The sequence below is a fragment of the Prinia subflava genome, chromosome 1, assembly GCF_021018805.1.
Source record: "Prinia subflava isolate CZ2003 ecotype Zambia chromosome 1, Cam_Psub_1.2, whole genome shotgun sequence".
Taxonomy (NCBI): Eukaryota; Metazoa; Chordata; class Aves; order Passeriformes; family Cisticolidae; genus Prinia; species Prinia subflava.
Genome location: NC_086247.1, coordinates 51875860 through 51891058, shown reverse-complemented (window position 1 = coordinate 51891058; position 15199 = coordinate 51875860). Strand labels below are relative to the sequence as shown.

General features: G+C 43.1%; 1 protein-coding gene across 4 annotated transcripts in view; it reads right to left on the bottom strand.

Moving 5' to 3' along the window:
- The window catches only part of RALBP1 (ralA binding protein 1), a 33001-nt gene extending 20693 nt beyond the window's left edge, over positions 1-12308 (bottom strand). The window contains exons 1-2 of one of the 4 annotated variants that reach the window (XM_063396450.1): positions 12123-12308; positions 11228-11374 (exon numbers count right to left, since the gene is read on the bottom strand). The gene's annotated coding sequence lies outside the window, so the exon portion shown is untranslated. Of the gene's footprint in view, positions 1-7700; positions 7831-11227; positions 11375-11601; positions 11909-12122 lie in introns of those variants that run through there. The other 3 variants (XM_063396441.1, XM_063396468.1, XM_063396459.1) reach the window with 3 other exon arrangements.
- Positions 12309-15199: the final 2891 nt, after the last annotated feature.

The window sequence follows — 15199 nt, the reverse complement described above, 5'->3', positions numbered from 1 at the left end:
CAAGTTCTGCTCTGAGAGTCCATTCCAGCTCAGGAGTGGTATACAAACAGACAAAACTACTTAGCTGTCGACAGTCAGTGAGCTACAGACCACATCCACATCTGAGTGGGCTCTTGGAGGAGCCAGCTCACTTTTAGAATATGCAGCTGTATCCAGAACACTCTCTATTATTGAGGGTATTCCAGCTCTTCATTAATCTAATCAGTAGGGAGCCAGCCTTAAACAAAATAATTAAATAATACCCTAGACATTTTAGGCATATCAGAAACAAGTTTTCCAATCCCAAGATGATAAAGTCTTGCAACTGCATGAAGATAAAATCTCCAGATATGTGGCAGCACGTGCTTTCCAGTTTGGTTCACTTCAGGGAAAACAGTATTACAGCCCCTAGCCTACAAAATTCTGTAAAGCTCCATCAGAATGCAATTCACAGGCTGTTTCCAAGAGACACATTTTGGAAAAAACAAAAATTGGATCCCTGGAAGGGGATGGATGGTTGAATGCTTTGCTCGAGGAGAGAGCACACTGAAAAGAGATGGACCAGAATTGCCTAGGAAAAGCCCCTGTCCCATGGTGCCGCCTCCTGCACTGGCTATACCATCACAGTCCTATATTGTTGTAACATCCCACTTCCCTGGAGAGGCAGGCTGTGACAATTTATATCCCACTACCTCTCCAAAGCCAGTAGTCTACAAGAAAAGTCTGGGCACAGATCTTTGTTACAGGGTAACAACCACAGCCCCATACAGAGCGTTTACAAACTATGCCCCCAAGACAGATGGGCACTGCACCCAGAGTTCTGCAGGAGTATTTTGACTAATCAGCCACCTGCACTGCAACTGCTAGTACCCACCCTAAGAATAATTTCTCATTCTCCAAACTTCTTGGCAATGTGCTACTCCACTGTTCAGGATTCTCTGTTTTTACCCCCAGAAAATCTTTCTTTTGGATCCCATGGTCTTGTTGGCACAAAGTAATCCAATACCTCCAGTAATAGTACTCAAGCCCAGTACACTGGTTTCCCACTCCATGGTTTCACACTGAATCACAGAATCACAAGGTTGGAAGAGATCTTCAAGATCATCGAGTCCAACCCAGCCTTAACACCTCAACTGAACCATGGCACCGAGTGCCACATCCAGTCCTTTTTTAAACACATCCAGGGATGGTGACTCCACCACCTCCCCAGGTACGCCATTCCAGTACTTTACCATCCTTTCTGTAAAAAACCTTTTCCTAATTTCTAGCCTACATTTCCCTTGGCACAGTTTGAGATTGTGTCCTCTCATTCTATCAGTTTCTGCCTGGATAAAGAGACCAACCCCCACCTGACTGCAGCCACCTTTCAGGGAGTTGTAGAGGGTGATAAGGTCACCCCTGAGTTTCCTTTTCTCCAGGCTAAACACCCCCAGCTCCCGCAGTTGTCCTCATAGGGCTTGTGTTCCAAGCCCTCACCAGCCTCATCAATGTTTAGTCACACTCTTTCCCACACTCTCTCCATTTGCTTCCTCATCCTCGTTCCTGCAGTCCAGTTCCTCCACAATCAGGACTGCCCCTCCTCTAGCTCAAAATCCTTTCCTCACCAAGCAGGTGTTCACAACCTAGACCTGTGCAAACTCAGTTTCACCATTCCTGTTCTCCACACCCGGTCTCTCATCTAACCTCACCTCTTGGCTGCTCACTGTTTCCCAGGTTTCCTTCACCACCTTCTATTTCTCCCACACTCACTTCTCATTAAAACTTCTGCAAATTATGGGCCACACATAAGCAAGGCAATCTGGGAGGTCTTCTCCAGTCAAATTTAGGTTTCCCCTCTAAATTCCAAGTAGCACTAAAAAGGTTTGCCTGATCACCAAAACATTCATTATCACAGAAAAGAGATATTTCCTTGCTAGCTGAATTCTCAGAAACAGTTTGAAGAATTTGGTTAGTGCTTAAAAAAAAATAAAAAGTACCAGCCTCTGAAACAAAATTTTTCAGTCCAAATTAAAATATGGTAGTTTTGATAAGAGCTGAATTACTGAGAGTTGAATTGAATACTACAACTGTCTTGCTAACATATTGAACCCTCCTATACTTCTGAAAACCACCACATTGTGCAACATATATAATACCCACTATTGCTTAGACTGGCCTTAGAATTATTCCTGGTGTAAAAACCCTGCCCTTTCTCCCTTGTCCATCTCTCCAAATTCCCACTTGTACCAGCGCTAATGCTTGTAAAACAGAACAGAAAGTTTTACTACTTAACAGAGGAAGGCAGGAAAATACAACAAAAGGTGTGCAGTTCACTTTCTTAACCATTACTATAAACATACTATCACCACTGGTTTTGTTTGCCCTAGGGACTACATACAAGTTTTTTTACAATTCACATTTTCTGACAAGTTCTTCAAAGAGTCGTCTAGTCCCCAAAGGTCTGCAGCAAGTTGCACAGTGATTATGATTTAGCAAATCAATACTAATTTTTATACTTTAATTGGTTCCTGGGTTGGATCTATTTAATGACAAATTCTCCTGATCAGAGATTTAAACTACAGCATCATTCAGTCACACTTCAGTACCTGAATGCAGCCAGCTTGAGAACAGCTGTCAATTTAGTGCAGTCAGGGAGAAAAACATAATAAACCCATGACTGGTTGAGCTGAATGTACTACAAATGATGTTAAAAAAGCAAGTGCTATTCAGAGTAAAAAATGCAAAATGAAGCAGAAGAAAAACCAGTGGATTCGGCATGAAATATTTTACAGGAGTTTTAAGCATTTCTGCTGTTCTTTCAAGAGCATCTGCAGACTACCCATGACAGATCAAACAACAGAGAACAGAATCTAGTTTTCCAGAGAGGCCAGAGCTCTGCACACTCAGTTCCAACACCCAGTAAAAAACAGCTAAGCCTATAAAAACTCTAATTTGGGGTTTTGTGGGCTTTTTTAAAGTGTCTTAGCTAACACATGCTAAAATACCAGAAATGGCAAGGGTAAACAGCAGTTACCAAAGACTCTTTGCTTTGGATTTAACAGTGGCAACAAATCTGGGAATGCCCACACACCAGAAATGTGCCCTATAATGCACCAGCCTTTCTGCAACAGCAGCAATTCACCTGGCAAATTCAACAGCAGCACTGGAGATGCAGTAAGGCATCGTGAGGCTCCTGCCAGCAGCACAGTTCAAGCTCTGTGGAACTCCTGGGAACACACAAAGGTGACATGTGCAGGCAGGTGCCACTGCTGCTGCACCATCATCTTTCCTACCCGTGCCAATTACAACAAAACCGGGACTGGTGTGTGCCCCTACAAACATCACTTCACTGGTGATGCTGCCACCCTCAAACACGGAGTGCCCAAGGGACAGAGCCTTCCACACCCTGCCAGCTGCACAGACCCGCTTAACATGCAGAGGGAACAGCAGAGCACAGGTGCTGCACGGAGAACTGCACGCTGAGCACAGACAGTCTGGCTTTTTAATCCAATACTGAAATATCATCTTTCAGACTGGATACAGAAAAAAATCAATTAGAAGCACCGTGCTTCTTCTCTGAATTGGGTGAACTGTGATCATTATTTTATTCATAGAGTTTTCAAACAGCATTAACTTTGCAGAAGTCACTTCATAACCCTTTAACTGGAAGGTCAGTATAAACAATCTAGTTTAGCTTACCAAAGGCAAAGAATATTCAATTCTATGGCCCTATCATTCTCAGAAAGAAGAAACTTCTGAAAGTATATTAATGATACATAAACCTTTAGGGCTTGAACTGTGAAAATTAACTTTCTCATGCTTTACAATGAAGTTTTGCCGCCATGTATTGAACACAGATGAAAAGATCTATCAATTACAGGATGTCACTTGAACTGACAACTCTGTAGCATAAGAAGAAGCAAAGAACAGCCTTGCTTAGGTCTCTTCATGGTGTGAGACACGACACAGATGATCAATTTCCATGTATGATTCTTTTCATGTTTAAAATCCTGCATGTTCCAGCACAACAATGGCAAAACATGTTCAGCTTCTAATGAATACTAAATGGAACTATGGTGGTTGAGATAAAACCCATTCTACTATAACAGCAGAAAGGAAAAGTCAAAAAATACTTTGATCCAGAAACACTGTTTGTATAACAGCTTCTCCGGTTATTTTTAGTGATTATTTAACAACTGTGTCTATCAGCTGATTATTCTTAGTGATTATTTGATAACTATGTCTATCTGCATTACCTTTGCTTTTGGCTTAGGAGTCCTGTTTATTATCAAGCTAACATCAATGGCCATTGACCTGGAAATCAACCTTCACTGGTTGCTTTATTAAGCCAAATTTGAGTAACATCAAGCACAGACTGGGCTGCACACAAGTGTTTTCCCACCTTAACAACAATGGATTGATGCGTAACGTTTCTGTGCTCCCAGCACAGCAGTTTTTAGCACAGCCTTATTGTAGATGCAGTTCTACCCACCAAAAGGTTTTTTTCTGATGTAGCTTGTTTATTTTGAGATCTGTTCTGAGACATGCCAGCAAAATAATTGTTTTGCTGATCCATGTTATGTCTGCAGCAGGAACCTGCGGGAATAGATGTCAATGTCTTTCAAACTCATGTTATATGCAAAAGAAAATTTTTATTTTTAGCATGGTATGTTAAGTTTCCATACAAGAGTAGGACTGTGCCATCTCTTCTTCCCAGATACATTCCCATTAATGCCAGTGACAACTCTTCATTAACATCACATGAAGGATTTAGCCTTTCAGCAAATTTCTGAATTTTTAGTTATTTTTTCAGTACCATATGTAGAGATGGGATTAACAAGTTCTGTTTTCCACGTCTGCCCCAGATTCACTCAACACCCAAGGGGAAAGTCAATTTAAATATTTACAAGCTCAGCAGATTATTAATTATGATTAACATCACCTCCAGGCCTGAGATGTTGCAAAATGTCACGCATGTGAACACAGAAAACATTCAGAAATGCATGCAAGGCAAGGTGCAGCACCACCCACCATGGGGCAGCTGCTGGTCTCTGCAGAGAAAGCAGGAACCTGTCATGCATTAAAATGCCAACTACTGGAACTGCAGCAGGACCCACAAGTTCACAGTATTTGCCTTGTCTTCTATGCCAATTTACCTAGTCAAACAGCCTTAGAAGAAAGCTTACATGAAACACCAGCCCTCTAAAATGTATATACATCTAAATGTATAAACATCCTCAGAATTTAAAATGAAATTCACATATGTTTTCTAAAACAGGCTTTATTTAGCTCAGTCTGTAGCATCTACTGCAGCAATTTTCAGCAATCCTACATCCTGAGACTATCACAAAAAAAATCCATACCTTAAGAAATACACTGATTGATGTTTTCAATTTACTTGCCAAATATAGTAAAAATGAACTGAATAATAACACAAACACAACATTAAAATATTGTATGCTTCACAGATGGAGGAAAAGTTTGGTATTTGATAGAGCAGGACCAAACAAGTTCTGACTGCCATTCCCAAATCTGTTGTGTTGCCTTGTCTAAACACAAGTCACACTGCTTTAATTAAAATTAGAGCAGACAGTTTAATGGAAGCCCCAATACACGTAAGATCAAAGATGGTCTTTGTCCTATCTCTCCCTCAAAAGAAGATAAACTGCCTCCATCAGTGTAAGGCAATTTTAAGAGTGGTGAAATCCTTGCACACAAGTACTAAAACCCACCAAATGTAATTAGCCTGTTGAAATATCCACCAACAACTGACTGTTCTAATGATACACACTAACTGCAAACTTCTTTGACACGTTTGTTTATCTTTTAGATGTCTTTGAAGTTTGACTGAAATAACACTAAAAACTTACTTCCTAAAGGATTTATAAAGAACGAGAAACCAAAAGAAGCCCATAGAAAACTGCAAACGAATTTGATCATAGACCAAATAAAATATCATAAAATTGCAGCACACAAAATGAGTGATGCAGGTAAAACTGATGTGCCTTCTCCACTGGGTTTTGGTGGTGTATACAGGTTCTGGAATATTCAAAGGTACATTTGTGAAAGCCATTGCCAGAAAATTAGTTCTTAATTATCTTTGTGGAGGAACATGCATTTAAATATACATCCTAGTATATCTGTCACACTAACTTACTGAACCAGCAAAGAACTCCACATGTTCATCACTTCCTCTTTCAGGTGGAAAATTGAAATTTGCTTCTTCCAACAACGTTTCAAAATCTGACTGCTTAAAAGACAGCTGCTCACCAGTGGTTCACACTGCATGAATTTTAGAGAACTGCAACCCCAAATTTCAGGATGGAAACTTCAGAAGCATGACCTGTGAAAGACCTCTGCATCTAGAATTAACAAATGGCTACCAAGAAGAAAACTTACAGAATTTGTAATGATTAAAACACCTAAAGAATTAGAAAAGCTAAAACCACTGGACTGAAATAATCCAAGGAGTTTCTGGGTAAATCTGTTCTATCACTTGGTATTTTTCCACCCAAGCTCTTATATTTTTAGTCCATTCAATCAATTAAAAATATCCCATAAAATATGAAAATATGAAAAGCTCTTTAGGCCATCTTAAAAGAATGGCATCTCCTTTGAAGCCATGGAATTGAAACATAGAAGAGGAAATTACACTTTTCTTTGAATCCAGTTTAAAAAAAAGGTATTTTGGGTTTTGTACAGATTAGCATTACACTTTTATATACAGCATTTGGTTCACAATATTAAAATCCACTGGAGTAGTACAAATACAGTAAAATATCTGTCATCTTAATTACCTTTTATCAGTAATTATACACTATATTAACACACTCAGTATTAAGTATGTGAAAGCAGTATATTGGATATAGGAAAACAGTAACTGAGAATTATGAACTTCCACAGTATTCATGGTAGAAAACCACTACTACCACCACAAAATGAGACAGTTTAATTGCCGGCATGTTTAGCACTAGATTTTACACTTAGCACTCAATTTAATTCCTTCTAATAAAGCTCACTGAAAATTTATTTTTATGGCAACATCCAAAAAAATTCTGCACCTGACTGCAGATCCTTGTATTTACAAAACACAACTGGGCAGGCTAGAAATGTTAAAGTAGCAACAAGCTTCACCACCAGGGTAAGCTAAATGTTAAATTTCACAAAAGCCATTAGAGGATAAACATTAAATGATAGCTTCAAACTCATAGGTGTAACTCCTATTTTACAAATTTAGGTATGATTTTAAAGAGAAGTAATAACCTTGAAGAATTCTTACTTACTTTTCAATGAGAAAGACATGCTGCAATTTTTGCCACTGTGATATCCTTTTTTCCACTAGTGTCAAGCTAACAGAATTATCATCATATATTGTGCTTTCTAAAATCATTCTTTGAGCTCTATTAGTAGAGTCCTATGATCAGTTCCAAGAGCTCCTTTCTGCCAGATGTCATGTCCTCTAGTAATAGAAAAGACCCTCAGATCCTACTGAGCCGTGAAAGAGGAAGCAAACTTCATGAGCTGCCTTCACCTAGATAACAGAAACCTGTGAAATTTTCATTCTAGAGGACAAAAATGTACAAAAATACATGTTGTCCATACATAACTATAGGAATTGACTCAAGAGTTAGTCACTGCTAAGAAATGTACAAAACAACGAACATGAAACTAAATTTATTTTCCTTAAAATAATTTTCAGTTTGGTCCAAACTTGCATTCTGACTTGGAATGTCAAAGCTTACCACTCAGCACTCGCTCCTCTTTCTTCCTCTCCAGCAACCATCTGGCCGTTCCCACCTCATGCAAAGAGCCATCACTCATCCCTTGCTTTCCTTGTGTGCCTCCAGGGACCGGAATAGCCAGTCTAAAAAAGCTCTGTTCCTCGTGGGTAAGAAAGAGAATAAAGATGGCAGAGGGGGTATGAGGAATCCACTGTTTGGGAAGCACGGAAGGGTGGACCTATTCCTGTGAAAAGCACAGCCCCAGCAGCCAAACTCGGGCATGTCTGCACCTTCACACAGGCTCTGCCCCAGCTCTGCGCTCCTGTCGGGCTGCAGCTGGCAAGAATCATTAACCATTCCCTGCTTCCTCCGGGGAAGACACAGCCTGCATGGAAGCAAGGCAGGGATCACCTGCAAGGTCATATCATAAATTAATGTGCAACATCAAGGATCATAATCCTTCTATTAAAGAAATTTTCTTTTTGCATTGATTGCATAAGGTCTATATTTCTGCCTATTTTCCTAGCACTTACAACAAATGGACAGACAGCAAGCTATTAACAATTAAGGGCACACCAGCATAGATGAAGTGACTTCCAGCACCTTCTTCAATTATTAGTATTATACCAGAATAACTGCATTATTTTATTCTGCACTATTTCCTATTTCTGTAGAAAACAATACTAAATTTGCTTATTTAAAATATAAAAATTTCTCTCCCAATATTTTTTAAATATCACATTACTATTAACACACATTAACAATTCACTATATGTACTGATTCACATTATTACTGTTTTAGCATCTGGCAAGCACTTTTTCTTTCTTATTATAAAATTATGTGTTTAGTAAATAATTAGTTGCTATTTTTTAGTCAGGATCCTACACTGATCTGCTTCTGGAAGAAACTGGGACATCTTCATTATCTCTACTTTTATTTACTTAGTATCACAGGAATTAGACAAGGAAAAAATACCAAATCATGTTCCCTATTTAAACACACCTTAATTAACTATCAAAGGAAATACTGCTTGTAGGTAGTGAACTGATTGTTCTAAACACTGTGATCTCATGGTTTTGAATTTGCAGATCTCAGTCTCTGATGTATACATGGAATTAATCATTAGATAAGAAAAAAGAGTTGCTTTCTGTGCCTTTTTAATGCACAACTAATAATAAACAACACTAAGGACCCAAGTATATATTCCAAATATTTTTGGTCAGATGTATTTCATTCAGGTATTAAGTGTTGTTTTTACCTTCTTATTATCCACTGAAGTCACTGTACCCCATGTTTATCATTTTCACAAGTTCTTTCCTACTAATTCAAAATTGTCACAGCATTTTTCTGATGAAACCTAAATATTTTTTTCATAGTACATTATCTGCTAGTAACAGAAGAAAGTAAACTAGAAACCCCTTGGATATATTTGAGCCAACTTACTGGATCACCACTCCTTACTTGGGTAACCCCATAAAAATCCTGCACTTCCCAGCAGCTGCCCCAGGTAAGCAGTTATTGCCCAGTTTTTACTGCAGCCTAAAGAAAAACTGCAAGCAGGGAGCACTGGATCCTGCTGCTATTCAGCTTTTCAGACTTGCTGTTGCTGCCACCATCAAAGTCTGTTCCATTCTATTATACCTCCACACCTTCAACCAAGTTTGTATTCCCTGGTGTCAAGCCCAAAAGGTGAGGGATGGTTGGGATGAGAAGGGTAAATATGGACAAAAAGAAGTCATACCCTTCCTTTTTCTAAGCTCAACCTGCATCCTTACCCTTCTGGTTTTGGCCATGGCAAGCAGAAGATGTAAACCTTATTTGGACAGCACCACCACCACCTCTGGGGATAGAGCCTAAGTAAAACTTCCTACTCCATAAGGTACTTCCAGCCCAATTGTGGAATTTTATTTATCTTTTCTGAGCAACAATTTGAAAACTATGATCCACGAGGCTCTGGGGAACAGCAGAAGGAGTTGATGAAGGATAGCAAACCATGCACATAGCAAACCATGACTAGTTGTAAGGGTAGTGAATCATCCACTGATTCAACACACTCAGATACACTAGTTCAGAGACAAGCTTGGTAGATTATGCTACACTATACTACTATAAACTGACGGTAAATATCATACTGTATTTTGGCATTTTGAGGCTGGCTAAATGACACTAAGCTTTACAGAAAGAATGCAAATTAGCATTTGGTGGTATTCATTGCTGAACAGCAGCATCTTCCACATTAGTCTAGAAACCGCCCTTAAGAAACAGGAGTGTTTACTCAGAAAATATGCAAACCTTTTCTGTAAGAAAATACAGCTAAAACTTACTGGGAAGAGTGCCTGAAGGGTACAGTGGAGATGAGAACCCCAAAGAGTTAGACACAGTGCTTGTGTCTGTCAGCTTTGCTCTAAGGACATCTGCAGAACCAAGCTGTGCACCTCTGAAGCAGGAATGCAGTTATTGCAATTCCAGGACAATATATTCCAGTGCAGATGTGCACATATAGAAATGGAAATAATCTGCATTACAGAAAAAGAACTTTCTTCCCACCTAACTACAATCACACCAGAGATTTCACTGTGAAATCTTTACCTTGGGGAAAACCCCCACCAATCCAAACTACCAAATTTGCCCTCCTACCCCTGAATACACCTTAACTAAGACAGAACAGTGCCAATGTTGCACATGGAGTATTAAGTATTTGAAGGCAGCTATTCCTGTGTTCCATTTCAGATGTGAGAAGACTAAAAAAAAAACACTTAGTTTCCCCAAGCTAGAAATGAGATCCCTAGGACAGAGAATGTAAAGCTCCCTGCTTCAACAAAATAGACACTCTATTCTTGATGTAGTTAGCTAGAACATTACAGCAAGGGGGGTTAATAAATTTCACACACTTAGAGGTACTAAATGTTCACAACTACAACAGTTTGGAAGGACTTTTTTAATTCCTGTTTATTTCTCTGTATGATAGAGCCCCCCAAAAGCTTGTCACACTGACTGTATGGATTATACACAGACTGGACTGCGCTGAAATGAACTGAAGCACAGCACCATTCACCACGAGCTGTATGCAACACCTCAACAAACATCAAAACCCAAACCTAAGGGATCTAAGGGATCCCTCTGCCATTCTCCTGTAAGCTCATTAATAAATTTACATCCATTACCATCCTGCGTCATACCCAACGGAGCCTTAACGTCACCCTTGAAAGGGTGGGTTATGGCAATGCAGAGCATTCATGGTAAGCACTTCAAGCTATTTCCAGATCAGAAACCTGTGTTGAGTTATTAGGGCTGTTTTCCTGTGCTGGAACAAGAGACCTGCACAAATCACCCTGGTTTATGCAAGTGGCAAAAAGTCCTTAGCCTGTTTTTTTTAATGATTATTTCCCATCAACAATTATCATTAACCCCAGGGCCATGGGGATGGGGGAAATCCAAACCACACCATTCTCATGAACAGATACTTTCAGTGTGGATTGCTGGAATTTTCTTTGTCACTTGTTTTGACATCTGTTAGCACTTAAAAATAACGTGTATTTACTCGTACATCACCCACTAACATATCCTGGGAAGTGTTCAAGGCCATCCTGGATGGGGCTCTGAGCAACCTTGTCCAGTGAAAGGCGTCCCTGCTCTTGGCAGAAAGGTTGGAACTAGATGGTCTCTGAGGTCCCTTCCAAACCATTCTGTGATTCTATAATGAACAGTAACACACATTCCAAACAACATTATCAGGAAACACGACATCCTTAGAACCTGCTAATCACACTAGACGTAGAAAAATTACAATAACAATAAATTTTCTGGGTTTTAAGATAAGACCTCTAGATGAAGGTAGATGAATAAAAATCCCTGACCTCTCCCTCCCCACAAAAAAAAAAAAAAAAAAAAAAAAAAAAAAAAAAAATCAACCCAAACGACCTTGCAGAGAGCCAGCCCAGAGCCCAGACTGAGCTGCAGCGAACGATCCAAAGGGAGCAAACGCCAAAGGGAACAAGGCGCACACGGTGCCTGGCGCCCGTCCCCGTGAGGGCAGGAGGGACAACACGGCCCGTACGTATCGCCCCCGGGCCGGACACCCGCCCGGGCGGGGAACGGAGGGGAGGGAGGAGAGGAAGGGAAGGAAAGAAGCAAGGAAAGAAATGAGGAGGAAAGGAGAGAGGGAAGGAAAGAGGCAGGGAAGGTTGCGGACAGCGAGGGAGGGCGAGGAGCGACCCGAAGGGAAATGGGCGGAGCCTCCCCGGCCCCGCCCCTCCCGCTCGAGAGCCGCGCCGGCCCCTCCCCCACCTGGCAGCCGCGCGCGCCGCGGGGCGGTGGCGGTTCGCGCCGCCAGCGGTGTGCCCCCCCCTTCCTCCGCCCCCGCCCGGACCCGGAACGGCCCCGCGTCCCTCGCCGCGGTGTCGGGCCGGGCCGCCCGCCCCCGCCCGCGCCCCCGCACTGACCGTCGGGGGGTCCCGCTCGCCCGCGCAGCGGCTCCGCCTCGGCCTCACGCGCGGCGGGCACGCCCCGCCTCGCGCCCCATCCCGCCGCCGCCGCCGCCCGGCGCTCGCAGGGACGGGCGGGGAGCGGCGCGAGCTCACGCCACCGCGCACGCGCCGCTGCCTCGCTCCGCGCGGCCGTGAGGGCGGGGCAGGTGCGGCGGGAGGGACCCGTTTTCCCGCGCGCGGAGCACGACGGGAGCTGTAGTTCCTCCCGGGGGACGCTGCCGGCAAGGGCACTCCAGGTCTCTGCCGGCCGCCGCATTACAGCCCCCAGCGGTCAGCGCGCTGCAGAAGGCATCCAGCTCCTCTGCCTCCATCGCTGTTGCAGCCCCCAGGCCCGCGGGAGCGGGGTCCGGCTGCGGGAGGGAACCCCGGCCTCGGTCCCGGGGGAGGACCCCGGCGAGATCCGTATGCGAGACTCCCTCAGCAGCCGCCGAGAGCCGGCAGGCAGCAGGTCCATCGCACCTCTGGGAACACAAGGAACGTGAGCGTCCCTGAGCCATGAGCTGGCAGTGGCCTTTGTGGCCAAGAACGCCAATGATGTCCTGGGCTGCAGTAGGAAGAGCGTTGCCAGCAGGTCGAGGGAGGTGATCCTACCCCTCTATTCAGCCCTGGTGAAGCCGCATCTGGACTGCTGTGTCCAGTTTTCGGCCCCTCAGTACAAGAGAGACGTGGAGCAGCTCTAGTGAAGGGCAACAAAGATAATTAAGGAGATAGAGCGTCTCTGTCACAAGAGAGGACTGAGGGAGCTGGACCTGTTCAGCCTTGAAAAGAGACAGCTGGGAGGGAACCTCATCAATGTCTGTAAGTATCAGAAGGAGGGAGGATGCCAAGAGGATGAAGCCAGGCTCTTCTCAGTGGTGTCAAGTAATAGGGTAGAGGCAACGGGCAGAAACTGATTCACAGGAAGTTCCACCTGGATTTGTGGAAGAACTTCATCATGCAGGTGACTGGAACAGATTTCCCAGAGAGATTGTGGAGTCTCCCCTGCTGCAGATATTCGAGCACCATCTGGACATAGTCTTGTGCTGTGTGCTGATCCTCCTTGAACAGAGAAGTTGGACCAGGTGACCCACTGTGGTCCCTTCCAACCTGACCCATTCTGTGATTTTGAGATTCTTTTGGCAGTGATTAAAGATGGACATGGCTAAATAAGTTGTGCGAGTACGCTTGTAGGAGTGGGAGGTCAACAAACACCACAAGACATCAGCCTCAGTGTGGGGGCACTTGGGCCACTTTCCAAGTGATGTTACTGCTGACAGAATTCCACGTCCTCAGTTCACACGACAACAGCCAGTAGCTTTGGCTTCATCCCACATAACAAAGCTGACCTCCTGAGAGGAGTTACCTACTCCTCTCTACTGCTTTCTGGAATGCGAGGGAAATGGAGAAATTTTCTGGATGCTGCTTGAGGCGACTTGTGCCAAGGAACACATCCTCATCTCAAGATGCATCCTGTTTACAGTGATGTTATAAGGAGTTTTGTGGGGGGGGGTTGCCTCTTACAATGCAAGTTTCTGTTAGGTTGAGCACCTGCGTAATTTGAATCCCTTTCAGGATTGCTCATCAGCAGGGGAATTTGTTTCAGTCAGAAGCAGGGCCGATTCATTCCCACAGCCTCCAGCATAATCCCCGGCCTATTGGACCCATTAATACTGTGGCAGCGTGCCACCTGCTCCATTTATTCACTTGAGACTCAATGCTGCTTAGTCCCTGTCGAATGAGCTCTTTGTGCCACCTCCTGCGGTAATGTAAAAGGTCCCCCACAGGAATTTGTGCTATTCAGTGGAAGCTACAAAAGGGAGGGTTGTAAACACTCCGATTAGTGTTGGAGCACAGGGATATTGTCTTCACCACGCATTACACAACCTCGCAACTTCCAGGCTCCCTCCTCCTCTCCAGAAGAAACAGTGTAACAGCAAGGGCTCACAGGCTATTTAACTTCACATCACAGCTAATGTGTTTCTTTTTTTGTTATATATAAAGGCCACCTTACTCCTGGCAAAAGAAGAGAGAAGGGTTAGTTCTGTAACATCCCGTAGTAATTGGAGATGGTTGCCCATGAGGATCGCCACTTGAAGTGACAGTGGCCAGAGGCTCTCAGCTCTGAAGAATGTGTATTATTAGAGGCCACTGCCAACAAAAGTTCATGCACAATGGGCCCATCAGCTAATGAACCCAGAATGAATCTTCTCCCAGATTTTGAGGACAAACAAGTGATTGTGTGCCGTGCTGACTATACCAATTTACTGCCATGTGAAACACATTTGGATGATTTCTAACTTGCAAAATTCACTGTGGTCTGGGGCCAACTTACACAGGCACTTACGAGGCACTTTCTTACACCCTCAGCTTGCCCCACATTCACTCAGTAAATTCTTACTGCTTTAAAGACAAAGTGAAGCCAGGATTCTGAGGTAGCAAGCTCTCTGCTTGGAAAATCAGCTTCACTGATGTACCTGAGCTTCATAAAAGTAATAAAATAATAATGGAGGGGAGCTTTGGATAGCATTTGGTCATGGAAAGAAAAGGGAAAAGGCATAGCTGTGTTAATGAATAATTCCTTCCTCTTACTACTACTTCAAGAAAGCCAGTTCTGGGGTTGAGTTTGTTTTGGAAAGATGGGAGTCTCCATGGGCTGTACTATTCTGGGATAACTTTAGACATGCTGTGTAATTCTCCTTAGCAATAAAGGAGTACACAGCAGACATAATGGCCACATGCTGAAACAAGTGAAAAAATGAGAGCCTGAAGATACAACAGGAAAACCTAGAAGTAGTAAATTAGTTAATGCCTTTGGGGGAGAAAGTATGTTGTTCTTAGAAATTACCACAGAGCAGGAGAACAAAGCCAAAAAAGGTGTATGGTGCTGAACTCAGCCTAAGTAACTCCTGTGAGCAGTATTATGGAGCCATAGAATCACAGAATGGTTTGGGATGGGAAGGCCCTTAAAGACCATTCATTTCCAACCCCTCTGCCCTGGGTAGGAACATCTTCCCTTAGAACAGGTTGCTCAAAGCTAAATAATTCCAAGTTCT